This window comes from Aphidius gifuensis, linkage group LG4 (genome assembly GCF_014905175.1).
Source record: "Aphidius gifuensis isolate YNYX2018 linkage group LG4, ASM1490517v1, whole genome shotgun sequence".
Classification (NCBI taxonomy): domain Eukaryota; kingdom Metazoa; phylum Arthropoda; class Insecta; order Hymenoptera; family Braconidae; genus Aphidius; species Aphidius gifuensis.
This window is the reverse complement of record NC_057791.1, coordinates 5,563,182-5,583,730: the sequence shown is the minus strand read 5'-3', so window position 1 is coordinate 5,583,730 and position 20,549 is coordinate 5,563,182. Positions and strand designations below refer to the sequence as shown.

At 26.6% G+C, this 20,549-nt stretch overlaps 2 long non-coding RNA genes across 2 annotated transcripts; one reads left to right on the top strand and one right to left on the bottom strand.

Moving 5' to 3' along the window:
* Positions 1-74: 74 nt before the first annotated feature.
* Positions 75-3,496, bottom strand: LOC122854816. Its single transcript, XR_006374003.1, has 7 exons — positions 3,257-3,496; positions 2,935-3,007; positions 2,595-2,681; positions 2,439-2,511; positions 2,035-2,112; positions 1,810-1,952; positions 75-491 (listed from the first exon to the last, which is right to left on the bottom strand). It is a non-coding gene; the product is annotated as an uncharacterized LOC122854816 (long non-coding RNA).
* Positions 3,497-16,565: 13,069 nt separating this feature from the next.
* Positions 16,566-18,431, top strand: LOC122854815. Its single transcript, XR_006374002.1, has 4 exons — positions 16,566-16,795; positions 17,066-17,151; positions 17,229-17,352; positions 17,441-18,431. It is a non-coding gene; the product is annotated as an uncharacterized LOC122854815 (long non-coding RNA).
* The last annotated feature ends 2,118 nt before the right edge of the window (positions 18,432-20,549 follow it).

Sequence of the window (20,549 nt, the reverse complement as noted above, 5' to 3'; positions counted from 1 at the left end):
TCACCCCCGTCTACTCTGTTTGAGATAGACAGGTTGATGTGCACACCTTGATCAATCAACTACCACCATTTATCCTGGCATTCAATTTTATAATTTGAATAAAAAAAAAAAGGAAAAAGTAATCAAGGTGAGCTGCAAGTCACAAAAATATATAAAATATAAATATTGGGAATAATTATCAAGTAGCTTAAAAGAATTATATCATGAATTCTTTCAAGTTACAAGCTTGTTGACGCACTTTACCTCGAGGGATTGGTTAAAAAAGTGACCAGAGGGCCTCTTACCTTATTTAGAAGTTCTGGAAGACAGCATTTAGCATACATATATGTAATACTACATCAGATACACCAACGCCTATTTAGAAGATCTAGGAGACAGCTTTTAGATACACCAACGCCCTTTGTAGAAGATCTAGGAGCATTTAAATGCTTCAACGCTTATCAATGATTATTTTCTTATATGATTACAATTAGCAGACAGTTGAAACTCCACTATGAAATAAAATCATAAACATTATTAAAATATATTCATATTATAAATATTTTCAAACTGAAAAACACAAATTAATTATTGATTAATTTAAACTCAGTTTAAACTTCAAATTTAACAACAGTCAATGTTATTTTTTTTATTTCTAATTATTTAATTATTACATTGTTTTATTAAATAATAAATTGTCATTAAACTATTGTGTTTTGTAGCTTGATTAGAATAAATTGTGCACAAATAAAATTTAATTTAAAACACCAACTATCTAACCAGTTGCTAAATAAAATTGTATCTCATTCGAACGTAATTTCTTGATGGAATATTTTCTAACAGTGGCATAAGATTCTAGAACATACCAGCTCTGAGTATACTTATTATTATTTGTCGCACTTAAAAATAAAAAGAAACTATAATATCCCCGAATAGTTTTGATTATCTTGGTCATCCTGTTGACGACAAGAGTTCATTATTAATAGATCACACAAGATGATTGAGATGATACAATCGACAACGTCATATGATGATTTTTCTTGTGCCGAAAATAGTAATAAATATCAAGACAATTTTTTTTCTAATAATATATAATAAATTTTTAATTTAAAGTCATCAGCTCGGGTTAAAAAATTATGTAGGAAACTGAAAAGGATTCTGTTGGAAGTAGATTCATCTCAGCAGGGGCTTCACAGGATTTATAGTTCAATTTTGTTGACAAGTTACATCAACAAAACGGGATGCTCCATATCATCCTCATCCTCATAATTATCATCATCACTTGGTACTGGTGTTGGTTTTCTCTGGTGGTGCTGGCATAAACAAATCATGGTTGATCTAATTTTCAGAGATGTTCATTATGTAAATTTTCCTTTGCATCACTGTTTTTTTCTCTTCCTCTTCTTCTTTGCTTATAAAAAAAACCTGGTCCATTTGATTCACGTGCTGGTAGTTGTCTGAGTTTCCTATGACCTTCTAGTGATTAATTTTCATTGCGCTCAAGTGATCTTGTCATTTTTCTGAGATTAATTCTTTATCACATTCTCTTCATTTTCTTCTTTTTCCAACTTGATTTGTATTAAAATTATCTTTCTTTCACGGATTTATAATCTAAACGCAGGTTTTTTTTTCAAAATTAATTCTCTTTTTTTTTTTTCAATGCAACGTATCATTGAGAGAATCAAAATCTTTTTTAATCTTTTTATTTTCGTGGTTACGTCAGCATTTACGATTAAATATACGCAATTATGTTTTGATAAATATTCATAAACTTGACGTATTCATATTTAATTCGCCGAATTTTTTGAAGAAAAAATAAAGCCAACATACCTTTCATCACCATCAGCATTATCATCATTTTCACTACTTGCTAATTGTGATGAAACAGCAATGTAACTCGTCGATTAAACCCATTTTAATTTTATCTCTATCTGTCAACACGATGCAGTTTAATTTAGTAGTCCCACTACTCACTGTAATTGTAAACAAAAAAGATTTTAACAAAGTGGTGGATGAATAAAAAAATTTAATAACAGTAAATATAAATATATTCACCATTATTTATTGTGCCAAGATCTCTGTTATTTTTTCAGACGTATTTTTCATATAATATCCAGCCCACTTTTTTTGTATCTATAAAAAATAAATATTATAATTAAAATAACATTTTTATAAGGGTAAAAACTATCAATTTAATATTAATATGTTAGTTACTGTTATTGACAGAGCAAATCAATATTACTGTTATTCATTTTATTATTTTTTATAAATTGATACTGCATTTCAAGTATTTATTCATAAAAAATAATGTCAATTAAATCGAAACAAAAGCTAACGTCAAATTTATATGATTTTCCACTATCATTAATTTTATTTATTTATAATTCTATTGTTATTTTATGCTTTTTTGATTATTCTATGACAAAAAAAAAAACTGATAAACAATAGTTATTATTTACCTGTAGCCATTTAGCATTGTAAATGCACTGGTGTCTGTCCAGACTTGTTTAACTTTGAAATATCGAGATATATCTGTAATTTTTTTAACAAAAATATTTTAGTAAGTAGTTTAATAAATAAAAAATCATAATTATAATAAATAAAGTATTCAATACCTCTCCTTGTTCAATGAAGGGCCAATACTTTTGTTCTTGTCATGACATTTTTTCAAATAATTTCTGGTCATCGTTTTTTTTTTGTATCTGTAACATTAAATAATAATAAGTATTTCAATTTTTGTTGCTGTTATTTATTTTTCTATTTTTATAAATCAATATTGAATGTTTAATATTTATTTATTGCAAAACTTGTGAATTAATTGGCAACGACAAGAAAATCTAACTTCAAATGTGATTTTTCATTATAATTAATTATTTATGGATAATTTGGCTATTGTTTATACGTATTATTCATTAAATGATGAAAACAAAGCTAATATTAATAAAATTAATTTACCTTCTGTCATTTTTTGTTGTAAATGCCATGGCATTTGTCCAGGCTGGAAAACTTTTGACATATCCAAGGAAACCTGTAATTTTTTTTACAAATCTGTTTAATTACTGTTCTTTTATGATTTTATATAATAATATTGCATGTTTATCAATTATTTATTGCAAAAAATGTCACTTGACTTGCAACGACAAAGAAACCCATTGACAACCTAACCTCAAATCATTAACTTTTGTTTTTTGACTTAATTATTGAAAAAAATTACGCAATTATGTTTGTTTATGCACTAAATAATTAATAACAATGAAATAACATGAATTTTATATACCATTTGTCTATTTTTTAACAAATTGAAAATTGCCTTCGTCAGCTCCAAGAGCTTTGACATGTCTATTGATTTTTGTCAAAATTCACAAAATTCCCCAATAATTTATAGCACATTGTGTTCAGAATAATTTAATTAATTGATTTAATGACAATTTATAATTGTTTAACAATTATTATTACAAAAATAAGTGTATAAAGCCACGACACACATTTTTACTCTAACAAAGTCGCGGCCATCTTGGAAAGATTTATCACGCCATCTAGCTGAAAAATTACCGACTATTATTTGTCGATAAGTAGAAATTGTTGATTATCAATAAGTAGAATTGATTCTGAAATTTAAATTTGAAATAAATCGCGATGTAATATTAAATTATTTACAAGCTTTTTTGCGTGTACATGAACAAAGCAATTTTATCGATTCTAAATTTAACAGTTATTTCTTGAATAACACCCTAAAAAAAATGGGATTATTTAGAATAATTAAATTCATTATAATTAAAATTATGATAAAAATATTGTGATGTAATTAATTGAATTAAATATACATACAACTCTAATGAATATGAGTCATCGTGTTCTTCCGTACACGTATTTCCGTACACGTATTTCTGTACACGTATTTCCGTACATGCGCCGAAAATCTGTAGTCACATGACTCATAGACGACAGCGACGCCTATTTTTCCCATTTTCAGAAAGTTCAGTCCGGAAAATTTTTCGGTCAGTTCGTGTTCAGTTCTCGCGGTGTGAACACGCACGGTTCGGTACTCTAAAATATAATTGAAAGTGTGGTTAAAGTATTTTCACGTGCAGCCTCGTGGTTTTTCATCTGAAATTTGTAAGTTCTTTAGAATAATTTTAAGTTTGGTTAAAGGGTTTTCATTATAAAAAAAATTGTATTTTAAAATAAGTTATTTGTTTAATGAGTTAAAATTATTTTAAAAATTTACGGTTCCGATTAATTGAAATTATCGCGTGGGAATTACTTTTAGGTTTTTAATTAGTCTTTAAATGGAGTATGCATAATTTCTTTCTCTTGGTTTATGGTTTTTCATTTAAAATTTTCAAGTTTAGTTAATATTGCACGTATTTAATTTTTTTTTCGGTAAGGTAAAATCATTTTAAAAAGTTTGGGTTAGAATTCTTTAAAATCATTTCGCAGAGATTACCTCGTGGTTTTATTTGAAAAAAAATTAGCAAGTGTCTTTAAATGTCATCATTATATCGTGGCTAACCAAGAAGTATATATAAAATTGTTTTGGATTGTTCAAGAATAAATTTTTTTCGCTTTTAAATTTTAAAATAATGTACTCTTTTTATATTGGTAATTTGTGAAATTAATCTAGAAAAAATATTAATTAGTTGAAATAATTTATCTTGGAAAAAATCTCTTAAAATTTGTTCGAGCACGTTTTTTTCATTCCGGTTATCATGCTGCGCGCGATTTTACAAATTTTGCTTGCGTCGCGACGAATGACTCACCTGTAGAAGACAGAGATAGTCCTGGTGAGTCATAGGACGTAGGTAAATTCAGATTGAACCTCCTGGGGCCCCTTCCTAAGTCCCTTTTTTTACTTTTATTTGACTTGGCAAAACTAGCCAAAGCTAGAAAGTTAAAACTGTATCTACCTGAGAACAGTAGAATAGCATAAACTGAGATAAGCCGTGACCCTCACCGCTGGGTGCCAAGAATCTGAATTTACGGTAAAGAAACGAATTTACCGTTTCCCGTATATTCAGATTCATGGCACCCAGTGGTGAGGGTCACGGCTTACGGTAAAGAAACTAATTTACCGTTTCCCGTAAATTCAGATTCTTGGCACCCAGCGGTGAGGGTCACGGCTTATCTCAGTTTATGCTATTCTACTGTTCTGGTGATACAACCAGTTTACAGAATCAGGAAAAAGGGGAGGGTTCAATCTTCAGTCATAGAAAAAAGCGACTCCTGGGCTCCGTATGAACTAGACAATCCTAGAAAAATTTAGTCAGTTTTTGGTTTTTGCGGAGTGAACACGTTTAAAATTTTCCGTCGCTTAAAAATAATTTTAAAAGTTTGGTTAAGAATATTCGAAATTATTGCACGTGCATTAGAAATTTTTTTTTTTTTTTTTTCGATAAGTTAAAATAATTTTAAAAGTTTTTGGTTAAAAATATTTAAAACTGCTGCACCTGCATTAGAATTTCTTTTTTTTTTTTCGATTATATTAAATAATAATTTTCAAAGTTTTTGGTTAAAAGTATTTAAAGCTGCTGCACGTGCAGCCTCGTGGTTTTTTATTTAAATTTTTTTGGTTATTTTAAATAATTTACAAGTTCGGTTTAAAGTATTAAAAAGTATCTAGTAAACGTGTAGCCTCGCAGTGTTTTATTATGAAAAAAGTGCAAGTGAGTTTAAATGTGAAAAATATATTTAATAAAAAAGCGAAAGTGTTAATTAGTGATAGTGATATAGTGAAATAATAAATTATTATTTTCTTTTTACACTTTTATACACTTTTTTCGCGATGAGTATTCAAAGTGTAAAAAAAAAATAATAATTTATAATAAAAGCTCTAAGTGTATGTGAGTGTAAAAAGTACCTGTTGTTTCTGCTGGTGATCATCTATATGGCTTTGCTGAGAGGACTTGACCAGATTTAATTAGATTATTGGAGCATATATACATCGAGAACTGCTAGCTGTCATAAGGTAAGTTCCTCTAGATCAAGGCTGACTAGTTGTAATTATTAACCCATCCCGGAAAAGTGCTTTAATATCCTTGAAGTCATACAAAAAATTGTTGCTGTATTTTTTGTAGCTTCTTGTCGTTCCAAACTATTATTATTTTATTTGTTACTTAGATTCATTTTGACTGTTTTTTACAATAATTATATTCATTCATTTTTTATGCCAAATTGAATGGTTGTAGTGTGAAAGTCAAACTGGATCAACCCTGTCTTTCTCAAACAGAGTAGACGGGGGTGATTAGGATGTATTATTATCTATCGTGACAATTTATAATAAATGAATTATCACCCTTTTCCATTCGCGATGTATATTAGTATATAAGGTTTTTTTTATTTGATATCAAATGCACTTTTCCAAAAATAATATTAAGATTTTTAATATTCGATATTGCATCACTCGATGCATTGATACCAGATATTAATCAATCATAAGTTAAATAATTTTCAAAACTTTGTTATTCATATACTGTTTCACTTGCACAATAATAATATGGAAAATTAAAAATTGATTGTGGACGTATTTTAAATCATTATTTTTATCTGAAGCATCTGTATTTTGTTCCACAAGAACAAAGTATTTGATGAATATTTAAAAAAATATTACCAGCACGTTTTTTAAAATCATTTTCTGATCTACGTAGTGATATTTCTCTTGTATCAACTCCAACAATTGAATTTTTATTATTGTTTAGTATAATAACTTTTGAATCAATTGCTTGCCGATGTTGAATAAGAACTGTCTCTATTTATTTACTTGATGATGACGATAGACTATTTTTTTATCTAAAACTTGATGGTGTTGCTTGCTAAATTACTGTCATTAAATATAGACATTAATAATCATTATTTTATAATTATTTCGTTCCTCAAGAGTATTTGATAAATGATTGGAAAAAAAATTTCACTAACACGTTTTTTAAAATCATATTCTTAGTTACTTTGTAATTTTCTTCTTGTTTTAACTCTGACAACTGAATTTTCATTATTGCTTAATATAATGGTTTTTGAATCAATTGCTTGTTGACGTTGAATAATTACTGTCTTTAATTTTTCAAACATTTTTCTTGGATCTTTTGTACTATCAAGTTTATTAATTGATGTTGCTGATAGTTTTTCATTATTGTCATTTGAAAGTATATTAATTATTGAATTTAAACTTGATATATTAGTCTTCAAATAATTAATTTTTGGTTATATCAATTTTTTATCTTGTTTATCACCAATATAATTACCAGTACGTTTTCCTAAATCTTTTTCTGATTTATTTTGTAATTTTGCTTTTTGATGTCTGAATAATTTATTGAGCATTTTTCTTGTCGCTGATGATTTTTCATTATTATCAATTGGAAATTTATTAATTACTGAATTTAAACTTAATATATTAATCTCTACATCATTAATTTTTGGTGAAGCCAAGGACTACGTTGATTATTATCATCATGATTATTATCTTAATATTTTTAAGTTAGTAGACTGTGAGCAAATTTACGTGGTGGTTTTTTCGGTACTGGATCTTTTTTTCAAGTATTTTCTTAATTCTTTTGTACTACGAAAATTATAACTTGATGTTGCTGATAATATTCCGTTATTATTAATTAAAATTTTATCAATTGTTGAATTTAGACTTAATATATTAGCCTTTGAAACATTAATTTTTGATGATACTAATTTTTATTCTTGTTTATTATCTGTTGAAGTTCTTGCAGTAATATAATTACCAACACAATTTTTCGGAATCATTTTTGATCTACATAATTTATGATTTTTCTCTTGTCTCAACTCCAACAATTGAATTTTAATCATTATTGCTTAGTATAATAATTTTAAATCAACTGCTTGTTGATATTAAATAATTACTGCTTCTTATTTTGCAAGCATTTTATTCTTAAACTTTTGTACTACGAAAATTATTACTTGATGTTGCTGATGATCTTTCATCGTTGTCAATTGAAAATTTATCAATTCTTAAATTTGAAATTGGTATATCAGACTTTAAACCATTTATTTTTTGTGATATTAATTTTTTATCATGTTTATTTTTAATATAATTACCAACACGTTTCTCTAAATTATTTTTTGATTCATTTTCTAATTTTTCTCTTTTCTTAACTCCAACAGTTGAATTTTTTTTATTGCTTTGTATAATAATTTTGAATCATTTGCTTGTTGACTTTGAATATTTACTGTCTCTCCTTCTTTGAGCATTTGTCCTGAATCTTTTGTAGTACGAAGTTTAATACTTGATGTTGTTGCTGATGATTTTTTATTATCGTCGTTAGTAAATTTATTAATTATTGAAACTAAACTTGATATATCAGGCTCTATATCATTGATTGTAAGTGATATTAATTTTTTATCTTGTCTATCATCTGTTGAAGTGCCGGTATCAAAATAATTACCAACACAATTTTAAAAAATTATTTTTGATCTACTTTGTAATTTTTCTCTTGTCTCAACTCCAACAATTGAATTTTTATTATTATTGCTTGGCATAATAACTTTACATCAATTGGTTGTTGATGTTGAACAATTACAGTCTCTAATTTTTTAAGTATTCTTGATTTTTTTATACTACGAAACTTATAACTTGATGTTGCTGATGATATTTCGTTATTATCAACTGGAATTTTAGCAATTATTGAATTCAAACTTGAAACATTAATTTTCGATGATACTAATTTTCAATCTTGTTGATTATCTGTTGAAGTTCTTGCATTAATATAACTACCATTATTTTTTTTTGATATTTGTATGATGATTAGATAGCTTCGAAAATTCGTCTCAACAAGATCAACTCTGGCGATTCAGCAAATCGTCTTGATAATTCATATCTTCCTTCTTTTGTTCTATCAATTTTCGAGTCAAATAATCGATAACAAACTTCTCTATATTCTTCAACTCCAACAATTGAATTTTTATTATTGCTTAGTGTAATAATTCTGAATCAATTGCTTGTTGATGTTGAACAAGTACTGTCTATAATTTTTTAAGCAATTTTTCTGGAATCTTTTGTACTAGAAAGTTTATTAGTTGGTGTTGCTGAATATTTTTAATTATTGTCGTTTGAAAATCTATTAAATCTTGAATTTAAACCTAATATTAGGCCTTACATCACTATTTGTTAGTGATATTAATTTTTTATCTGGTTAATCATCTGTTATCTGTTTATCAGTTATATAATTGTTAAAACTTTGTTGTTTCTATGATGTTTCACTTGCATTTAAAAATGGACAATTAAAAATCAATTGTTTACTTATTTTTTATTTACTTCGTAATTTTTCTCTTGTCTCAACTCCAACAATTGAATTTTTATTATTGCTTGATATAATAACTTATAAATCAATTGCTTGTCGATGTTGAATAAGGACAGTCTTCATTCATTTACTTGTTATTGAAGATGCACTATTTTTTTTTCTAAAACTTGGTGGTGTTGCTAAATTACTGTCATGGAATATAGACATTGATAATAGTCTATTTATAATTATTTTGTTGTTTGTCTCAACTCCAACAATTGAATTTTTATTATTGCTGAGTATAAAAATTTTGTATCAATTGCTTGTTGAAGTTAAATAATTACTGTCTCTACTTTCACAAGCATTTTTCTCAAAATTTGCTCATTTATTTTGCGATTTTTCTCCTGTCTCAACTCCAACAATTGAGTTATTATTATTATTATTATTACTTGTCTAATAACTTTTAAATCAATTGCTTGTTGATGTTGAATAAATACTGTCTCTAATTTTGCAAGCATCTTTGTAGGAATAATAAACTAGGACTGAATGTTGCTGATGATTTCTCTTATTGTCAATTGAAAAGTCACTAATGATTAAATTAAAAATTTATATATCCAGCTTTAAGGCGTTTATTTTTTGTTACTTTAATTTTTATCTTTTTTATTATCAATATAATTACCGTAACTTTCTTTAAAATCATTTTCTCATTTACTTTGTTTTTTTTTTCTTGTCTCAACTCCAACATTTGAATTTTTATTATTATTGCTTGGCATAATAAATTCAAATCAATTGCTTGTTGATGTTGAATAAATACTGTCTCCAATTTTTCAAGTATTTTTCTTAAATCTTTTGTGCTACGAAATCTTGAACGTCTCTATTCTCATTTGAAGATTATTAATTATTGTTTTAAACTTGATACATTAGGCTTTAAATAATCAATTTTTTATATAACTACCAATACGTTTTCCAAGTTTACTTTGTAATTTTTTTTTCGTCTCAACTCCAACAATTGAATTTTTATTATTATTGCTTGGCATAATATTTTTAAATCAATTGCTTGTTGATGTTGAATAATCATTGTCTAATGTTTCAAACTTTTTTTTGCATCTTTTGTACTATGAGGTTTATTACTGTGAAATTTATGTTTTTTATTTCGTTTATCATCTGTTAAAGTGCTGATATGTATTAATATAATTATTATTATTATATTCTTTGACCTTTGTATGATGATTAGGTTGATTTGAAAAATCAGGTACATCAATACTTATTTTTTTAGTAAATTCTTCACAAAGCCAAGTAAAACTGCGTTGATTATTATCATCATGATTATTATTTTGATATTTTTATGTCTTGTTTCAACTCCAACAATTGAATTCTTATTATTGCTTAGTGTAATGACTATCGAAACAATTGCTTTTTGATGTTGAGTAATTATTGTCTTAATGGTCCAAACATTTTTCTTGAATCTTTCGTACTAGAAAGTTTTAAATGTCTTCATTCTATTGCATTCTGTATAGACATTGATACTGGTTATTTTATGATTATTTACTTTCTTACCAATACGTTGTTCTGAATCATTTTCTGAATTACTTCGATTTGTCTCAACTCCAACAATTGATTTTTTATTATCATTGCTTGGCATAATAATTTTTAAATCAATATTGCTTGTTGATGTTGAATAATTACTGTCTCTAATTTTTTATCTTTCGTCAACTCCAACAATTGAATTTTTAATATTATTGCTTGGCATGATAATTTTTAATTTAATTGTTTGTCGATGTTGAATAAGTACTATCTCTATTAATTTACTCGATGATAACGGCACACTATTTTTTATTCTAATACTTGATGGTGCTGCTAAACTTCTAATCATTTTGTTCCTTAAGAGTATATGATAAATGATTGGAAAAAAATTTTACCAACACGTTTTTTTAAATGATTTTCTGATTTATTTTGTGATTTTCTTCTTGTCTTAACTCCAACAATTGACTCCCATAATTTTTGAATCAATTGCTTGTTGACGTTATCCAGGATTCATCATTGTATTTGAAACAAATATCTGCAAATATCAAATAAAATAGAATATTTATTTATGTTTACTTTGTTAAATCAAATAACTTAGCTTCGAATTGGTTTATTTTATTTTTTTTTCTTGGCTTAACTGTTGATAAAACTTATCTAATTACGTTTTTTAATGTATTGATAAAATAATAACAATGAAATAACATAATATTTACATTGTCAATTTGTTTATTTTTCAACCAATTGACATTTATCTTTGACAGCTTTAGCAGCATCAATAATGTCTATTATTTTTTCACAAAACTTGCAAAAACCAATGTTAATTTATCACACAATGTATTTACAACAATTTAATTGATTAATTTAACAATAATTGACAGTTGTTAAACAATTATTTTTGCTAAAATCGGTCTATATAAATTCACGCCACAAATGTTTTCTTTAATGTCTATCAAATGGCGCGGCCATCTTGAATTTAAGAAAATTTTCAACCGCGTCATCTAGCTAAAACTTCACAGACTATTATTTGTCGATAAGTAGAGCTATTTTTTTTTGAATGTGAATTTAAAATGACACTTGATTAGTTGACGTATAATATTATTTACAATTTTTTGTACTTGTTAAATTAAATATTTTTTCTCGTTTGGCAGATTAAAAAAATTATTAAAATATAATTCAATCAGTTTAATTGTTTTTTATTTCTTTTTTAAATTATTTATTGTAATTACATTACGTGTAAAAATGGGATGATAGAACAGACAAGACCTCCAAGTGGTGCATCCCGGGTCATGCTAACAAGTCTGTTAATCACTCGAGTGATATTAGGGGGTCGGAATAAGTTAAAGCGTTAGTTAGTAATAGCGGTTAGCGAATGAGTACTCATTACGAACAAAGTATATTTAAGTTTAAAAACCGAATAATAATTTATAATATTTATTTATTTATTTATTTTATGTTTTGCAGGATTTTATGTTTTCAAGGATTTTATGTGTTGCCCTTTTTTATGTGTTGCAGGATTTTATATGTTCCAGAGTTTTATGTTTTTCAGGATTTTATGACTTTCAGGAATTTTTTTTTTTCAGAATTTTATGACCTCCAAGACTTTCTTCTTCTCAGGATTTTATGACTTTTATGACTTTCTTTTACTGAAGACTTTATGACTTTCGGGACTTAATTCTTTTCAGGATTTTATGACTTTTTTTTTCTCAGAATTTTATGACTTCCAGGACTTTCTTTTACTCAAGATTTTATGACTTTCGGGACTTTATTCTTCTCAGAATTTTATGACTTTCTTTTACTCAAGATTTTATGACTTTCAGGACTTCTTTTTACTCAAGATTTTATGACCTTTAGGATTTTATGTTTTACACGATTTATGACTTGCAGGACATGACTTTTTCAGGATTTTACGACTTTATGTTTTTCAGGACTTGATGTTTTTATAAAGATAGTGACAGTGACAGTGACAGTGATAGTAATAGCGGACAATTTTGGGGTTTAGTTTAAGTTTCTAATCTTAATGATTCTATTATTTTCAGGATTTTCAGGACTTCAAGATCTTCAGGATACTCAAGACTTCAAGATTATAAAGTGATAGTGAAAGTGATATAGAGATAAAAACAGTGAAAGTGACTTAGTGAATTGCGCCTGAAAATGATATCAATTAGAATTATCGCGGTATTTAGTTTTTTTAGCGTTGCGTATTTTAGTTTTTTTTTCGCGTTCCGGAATTTAGCGTTGTTTAATCGGTTTAGTTTAAGTTTAATCTTTTAATTTCTCTATTATTTTCAGGATTTTCAGAGCTTCAAGATCTTCAGGGCTTCAAGATATTCAAGATGTATCAAGATTTCAAGACTTTATAGTGAAAGTGACAGTGACATAGTGAACTAGGCCTAGAAATAATAACATTTATAATTATTGCGAAGTTTTTTTTTTAGCGTTGCGTAATTTAGTTGTTTTTCGCGTTCCGGAATTTAGCGTCGATTTAACCGGTTTAGTTTAAGATTAATATTTTAATTTCTCTATTATTTTCAGGATTTTCAGGGCTTCAAGATCTTTAAGACTTCAGGATATTCAAGACTCAAGATGCATCAAGAATTCAAGACTTTGTGATAGTGATAAAGTGATAAAATCAGTGAAAAAGACATAGTGAATTGCGCCTAAAAATGATATCAATTAGAATTATCGCGAGATTTAGTTTTTTTAGCGTTGCATATTTTAGTTTTTTTTTCGCGTTCCGGAATTTAGCGTCGATTTAACCGGTTTAGTTTAAGATTAATATTTTAATTTCTCTATTATTTTCAGGATTTTCAGGACTTCAAGACCTTCAAGACCTTCAAGACTTCAGGATATTCGAGACTCAAGATGCATCAAGAATTTAAGACTTTGTGATGGTGATAGTGAAAGTGATAGTGAAAAAGACATAGTGAATTGCGCTTAAAAATGAGATCAATTAGAATTATCGCGAGATTTATAGTTTTTTTAGCGTTCCGGAATTTAGCGTCGATTTAACCGGTTTAGTTTAAGTTTAATATTTTAATTTCTCTATTATTTTCAGGATTTTCAGGGCTTCAAGATCTTCAAGACTTCAGGATATTCAAGACTCAAGATTTATCAAGAATTTAAGACTTTGTGATAGTGATAGTGAAAGTGATAGTGACAGTGATAGTGAATTGAATAGTGAATAATGATATCAATTATAATCGCGAAACTTAGTGTTAAATTTTGGGGTTTAGTTTAAGTCTAATATTTTAATGATTCTATTATTTTCAGGATTTTTAGGGCTTCAAGATCTTCTAGGCTTTAAAATTTGCAAACTTCAAGACATTTTCAGGATTTAAGATTTTCAAGACTACAAGATTTTTTAAACATAAGATACTCCGAGATTTTTCAAGACTTTAAGGTATTTTAAAACTCTTATTTTTTCAAGACTATAAGACTTTAATATTTTTGTAATTTTACTTCTTTCAGGATGTTAAGACTTCTTAATGGCCATATCAAGAGTGCACTCATTTAGGATTAGGGGACGTCCCTATGCTGATGAAAGACTTCGTGTGATTGCTGCTTTTTAAGACTTTAGAATTCTAGTATTTTTAAATATTCAACATTTTTTAAATTTTTATATTATCAAAATTTTAATATTTTCATGATTTTTTATGTTTCAGGATTAATTATTATAAACATTTTATTTGTTTCAGGATTTTTATGTTTCAGGGCTTAATACTATCAAGATTTTATACATATGTTACAGGATTTATTATTATAAATATTTTATTTGTTTCAGGTTTTATTAATATAAATTTTTTATCTGTTTCAGGATTTTTTATGTTTCAGGTTTTAATAATATAAATATTTTATTTGTTTCAGGATTTTTTATTTTTCAGGGTTTAATATTATCAATTTTATATGTTTCAGAATTTATTTTTATAAATATTTTATTTGTTCCAGGTTTTATTAATATAAATATTGTATTTGTTCCAGAATTTTTTTAAATTTCAGAGTTTTCATGTTGCAGGATTATCTATATTTTATATGTTTCAGGTTTCATTAAATATAAATATTTTATTTGTTCCAGGATTTAATATTATCAAGATTTTATTCTTTTCAGAATTTTTTATGTTGCAGGGTTTAATATTATCCATTTGATATGTTTCAGAATTTATTTTTATAAATATTTCATTTGTTTCAGGTTTTATTAATATAAATAAAATATTTTATTTGTTTCAGGATTTTTTATGTTTCAGGGTTTCTAATCTGCAGAATTTAATATTATCATGATTTTATATGTTTCAGGTTTTATTAATATAAATATTTTATTTGTTTCAGAATTTTTTATGTTGCAGGGTTTAATATTATTAATTTTATATGTTTCAGGTTTTATCAATATAAATATTTTATTTGTTTCAGGTTTTTTTATGTTTCAGGGTTTATAATATTATCAATTTTATATTTTTCAGGGTTTTAGTTACAGGATTTTTAAGACATGTTGAGGGTCATATTTCGGATAAAAAGAGTGCACTCATTCCGGATCATCGATGTCCCTATGCTGATGGAAGACTTCTTGGATTGCTGCTTTTCAAGGTCATCATTTTTAGATTTATATTATTTCATCATTTTATTATTTATATATGTAATCATAGAAGTATTCCGTGTAAATTTTTTTTAATAATTTATTTTCGAGTATACCTGCAGCTATGAGCGCGGGTATATATTTATCGTTTTTTTCTTGTGCGTCGCGACTGCTTAGTACTTGTGCACAATCGGGAAATTTATAAATCGGGTAGGAATAATTCTAGCTGCAGCTAGAACACGTGCGAATTGCGTAATTTTAGTGGAATAGGTCTATCGGAGATACCACTTTAAAAAAAACGAGTCAAGTGTCTTACCTCTTGGGTGGCTTGGAAAAGACACGTAGAATTTACATATAATAATTATTTATTTATCATGTGGTTTTTAATTTAAATGTATTGTTTTTTTTATTTTATTTACTTCTATTAATCGTTAATATTACCTTGTATACTATTTTAATCCTATTTTTATTACAGATAACTAATCGAATAACACTTTTTAATTTTGTTTCTCAGTGACGCTATACAATATCATTTTTTTTTTTTTTAAACAAGCAGATTTATTTTTTTTTATATACTATTATTTTAATTTTTCATTTATTTAATTATTATTCTTGTATATTATTAATGTTGTTTTTTTCTAATTAATAAGTTACTCCACGTTTACCACGGAACTGAATTTATCTAGGTTCAAGTATTAATTATTATTTAATGTTTATAATACAACAAAAAAGGAGCAGGAAATTTTTTAAAAAAAGGCATTACAAGTGACAAAAGTGTTGTCATTCTTTATTAAACAAAGCGAGGTATTGAATACTTTTATTTATCATAATTAAATCTCTTATTTATATAATTTATTGCTAAAATATTTTTGTTTTAAAAATTACGAATATTCTTGGATATTCAAAAGTTGAACAAGTCTTGACAGAAATCATTTCATTTACAATCTAAAAGTTTCTCAGGTGAGCAATAATTATTATAATTAAATTTATTGTTGTCTTATAACAATAAAAAAACATTTAAACAACAATAAAATAATAAATTAAAAGAGTTATAAATTAAAAACACTGGAAATTTAGAAATACAGCGCTATTATACGGTCGGAATATTAACTTGTTCAATGCGATTTACCGACAGGCAATAATTTATATTTTTGTCGTGTAGCAGCGCTGCCGTCGTTTTCTGAAACTCTCATGACTTTCTCATAAAAAAAAATATTTTTAGTTGAAACAAATAAATACAAATAAATTGAAATAAATATTAAGCTCTGACGTGCTCCTGTTTTACAGTGAAATTTTTAACAATAAATTACAACAATTAATTGTTAATTTATAATAAATCAGTTGATTAACTCTCTGGCTACCATTTGAGTGCAAAATTATTGCTGGATGTCACGTATTTTAGCCACAAATCGCTATTGTTTAAAGTGGCTAAAAGCGGCCGGGTCACGAAAAGAGGCCATGGAATTTTATAATACCAAAATGACCGCAGGTAAACATTTTTTATCATTATTAGCTTTGTTTTCGTCAGACAACAAAGAATACGTATAAACAATAGTAAAATTATTAATAAATAATTAATTATCATGCCAAAAACAATTTGAGGTTAGGTTTCTTTGTTGTTGCAAGTCAAGTGACATTTTTTACAATAAATAATTGTTAAACATGCAATATTATTTTATAAAATAATTGAGAAACATTACTTAAACATTTTTGAACATTATTCAATTTTATTTTAATTATAATATTTATTTCTTTATAGATACAAAAAGATGGCCAAAATTTATTTGTAAAATGTTTCTGATAAAGTGATACAAGTCTTGGCACTTGATTCAACAACAATCAATGGTGAATATATTTATTGTAATTTAATTTCTATATTTATCCAACATTTGTCTAAAATGTTGTTTTGTTTAAAATTACAGTGCCTGACGAATAGTTAAAGCTAATTAAGACTGAATATAAAGTAATTTTTGGCTACCTAAAAATGTGCTGGTAATTCATCAAACTGGTACACTTTAAACCAAGAGAAAGGCGTGTTAAATATCGGTAAATTTCACAGCTTTTAAAGCTAAATAAAGTCTTAAAAATTTTCTATTATATTTTAATCATTTTGTTTGTTTTATTTCTGTTACAGAAAGTTATTGTACTAATTGAAACAACTGGATTGAGTGGCATGGTGCTGACAGATATAAAAGTGATTGAACAATAAATTGGCTGTGTCATAATGATTATAGAAAGAAAAAACAAGTAATGAAAATGGTGATGATGCTGATGATGATGAAAGGTATGTTGGTTTTAGTTTATCTTCGACAGATTCAGCGAATTTAATATGAAATACGTCTAATCAGTATATAGTTATTGAAATCTGATTGAGTATTTCATATTAAATGCTGGTGCAACTAAACCACAAATCAAAGATCAGAAACGTTATGTTGCATTGAAAAAAAAAAAAAAACAAATACTAGAGAAATAGTTTTAAATTAAAAATTCAGTATCTTGCGTTATTTACTAAAGTTTGAGAGCTAATTATGACAGTGTTGTTACATTGAGTAATTTACTTTAATGTACAACTAACTCGTCGGAGCTTAAAAAAATGCGTAACGCGATAAATTTATAATTATTTATTATAAATTCGCGAAACAAAGATTTAAAAAAATACCCAACTGATAAAAATAAAAAGAGAAGAACAAAAAGAGAAGTAAGTGTTGCTTGAGAAGGAAAATAATCATAGTAAAATGACAAGATCACTCGAGCCATGATCATGATGCTAAAAACTCCAGGGTGATGATAGATAGTTTGGAGAAGAAACTGTCAATCCAAGATGACGATACTGATGCAACCAAAATTGCTGTGTGAACAACAACCAAAGAAGAATGGACGATTGAATCTGATGATGCCATTACCAGAGGAAAGGAAATATCAGTCAAGTGACATTAACAAGGCAGGACAGCATGCAGGCACCACGAAACCACCTACTAGACGTTGATGACATGAGGCAGCCTGCTGATTCAACTCATCAACAAATTCATCCCTGGATTCGATCGAGCCCAGCTGAATACATCTACCTACAGACTGCGATTTGAATAAATAAATAAAACAATTTTTTTATATATCTTGAAATTGTGATTCCTCGTTTTTTGCTATCTCAGTTAGAAGGTTGTTGTTTTTTAATATTTTTAGGTGCTTTCATAACTTGCAAATATTTTGAAATTTCTAATCATTTTTAACATCAAAACAATTCGTCTAATTATATTTTTAATTGTATTGTCTTAATGATCTTTCGTTGCTTGAATAATGATGCATCATTTGGGATGAAGAAACACTTGTTATCATCAGCCAAATATTCAGAGGATCAAGTTTATGCGAGGATATTCATCTATTGAATTTAATTAATGAAAAATTGATTAAATTGTGATATAGTATATCAAGTGTGTTCACAACGAATTGGGAGAAGCAAGTATGAACCTCGGTGGTACGCTCAGAAACAGTCGCCACTAATATTGGATGACAAGGAAAATATTTTAGCTATATGAAGTACACTGTTGATCATGCTATTCAGCAATCGGATAGATAGTGACCTTTTCAAATATAATTTAATTCGTGCACCGATTTCATCGCTAATATATTATCAATCATAATATATTTATCAAAATAAAATACCAACTAAATGAATTAAACAATAATACTTAATGAATTTTCATTAATCAATTTAATAATAAAAATAATTTATGTTTTTCAGTTCAATAATGTTTATAATATGAATATATTTTAAAAATTTTTTATGCTTTTATTTTATAGTGGAGTTTCAACTGTCTTCTAATTGTAATCATAAAAGAATAATCATTGCTATAGTAAACATCGAAATACTGCCTCATGGATCTTCTAAGTAGGCATTGGTATATTAAAATCCTGCCTCTTGGAACTTCTAAATAAGGTAAGAGGCCATCTGGTCACTTTTTTAACCAATCCCTCAGGGTAAAGTGCGTCAACAAGCTTGTAACTTAAAAGAATTTATGATATAATTCTTTCAAGCTACTTGATAATTATTCCCAATATTTATATTTTATATATTTTTGTGACTTGCAGCTCACCTTGATAACTTTTTCCTTTTTTTTTTTTTTAAATTATAAAATTGAATGCCAGGATAAATGGTGGTAGTTGATTGATCAAGGTGTGCACATCAACCTGTCTATCTCAAACAGAGTAGACGGGGGTGAATAGGATGTGTTTCAGGTATTTGCAGAAATGGATTTCGAATATAAAAGTATAAGACATTGGTTTATTTTTTCTAGGAGAAATTAGGATGTTTATTTTATCCCTTTTCAGGTTGATTAAATATTTATTTATATAATATTTAGATTCAAGTAATTTCTTGTTGAACGCACTTTACCACAATAATTTACAAAATTGTAAATTTATTTATGAAACTATTTTTTTTGATATGCTTGCAGCTTTGAGCGCAAGTAAATAATTAATTACTTCTTTTTATTGAACTTGTTTATTTTTTTTAGAATTTTCAATTTATTCGTAATTTTTTTTTTTTTATTGTTTAAAATTTATATTTATTATATATTATAGCGCTGTTACACATATATTAGTGTATATATTGCAACCTCCAAGTAGTTTATTACTAAATTCATCAAAAATTTGCTGCTTAAAGCGCAATATAATATTATTTTTTAAATAAAAACCACAAACACAAATAAATATTTTTTTTCTTTTTTTACATATTTTTTTTTTATTTTTTTTTCCATTTTTATACATTTTTTTATTCATTTTTTCATAATTTTTATTATTACAATATATTCACTCACAATAAAATAGCATTTCTTATTTCTAATGTCTTATGTAATCATTATTCTACGCTCATGAATCCTAATTTGAGATGTTGTTTTAAATCGTAACGATGTGGAAAGTACATCAAAAAGTTATAATACAATAAAAGGCACTTACGGTGAAGCCAAACATAGTTCTTAATTTAAATATGACAAAATCATATATATTTAACATTCTACACAAGTATATTATGTAATTAAAAAAATAAAAAAAAAAAATTGGATGCCAAATATTTTCAGTGTAAATAACAATTAACAATAACAATTGAAAATATTTTATATCCAGTTTTTTTTTTTTTTTTTTTTGTACAATGCGTTGATTTTCTTTTTTTTTATGATGATTGATAATTAATGGATATTAATTAGCCATGATAAAATTAGTTAACAATATTTCGTCGGCAAAATCAT